The sequence below is a fragment of the Bison bison genome, unplaced genomic scaffold (assembly GCF_000754665.1).
Source record: "Bison bison bison isolate TAMUID 2011002044 unplaced genomic scaffold, Bison_UMD1.0 scf7180017864375, whole genome shotgun sequence".
NCBI classification, from domain to species: Eukaryota; Metazoa; Chordata; class Mammalia; order Artiodactyla; family Bovidae; genus Bison; species Bison bison.
The window spans coordinates 5,898,982-5,899,863 of record NW_011494947.1 but is presented as its reverse complement, the minus strand read 5'-3'; positions in this window follow the sequence as shown (position 1 = coordinate 5,899,863).

Genomic DNA, 882 nt, shown 5'->3' with positions numbered 1-882 from the left:
TTCCTTGCCTAGGGATGGCTATACCTTGTCTGTGCCATGAACTCTGCTCTCTTCAGTTGTCTGTCTGTCTGTTCGGGTCACTGCCTGGCCCAGGACTGGGAGTGTTCATGGTCAGTGTCCCTGCTGATTCTAGCAATCCTCCAGGCTGAGTCCCGCTGGCCTGCATTGTGATACTACCATTTACTGGTGACACAGGGGCCACTCTAGAGCACAGCTGACAACATGTCCACTGGTCTCAGCTGGACCTCGCAGTTGGGCCAAAAGCCAGGTGGTCGGTGCTGTTGATGCTTGTGGGCATGGCTGCAATCACAAACCTTCATCTTGGAGCTCAGCAACTGAGCTGTCAGGATGTGTGCAGAATGTGCTGCAGACCGGCACAGGGGGGTTAGCGCTGGGCCTCAGCCAGAGAGCATCTTTGCAAAGAGTCTGACACGCCTGAGTGACTGAACTGACTGGTAAAGTGGTTGCTGTGTAGGTGCTCAGGGCATGTCTTCTCACCCGTAAAGTGGGTGTGGGGTGGATCTTTTATGAAGGAAATCGGTTTGTAGAAGCTAATTTTAGAATTCTTAATGGTCTGACCGGGAAGATGAGACTGTGCCTGGGCCAACCAGGAAAACCAACACTTTGTGATTCCTCCTAGGAACAGTTGGGACCCCAGGAGGCAGCAGCAGTTGTCCTTGAGCTCTGGAAACAGTGCTGATGCCAAGTGCACCCAAGAGGAAGGAAAATACTGGAGTGAAACAGGAGGCATGGCCCGTGTCATCCGGAAGGTGCCAGAACCTGAGCTGCCTTCCAGGAAGCTGCACACTTGGGCGTCAGGCCCTGAGTACTAGGTCCCATGGGCACTGGGGAGGGGGAGGGATTCTGTGCCCACTTAGCTGG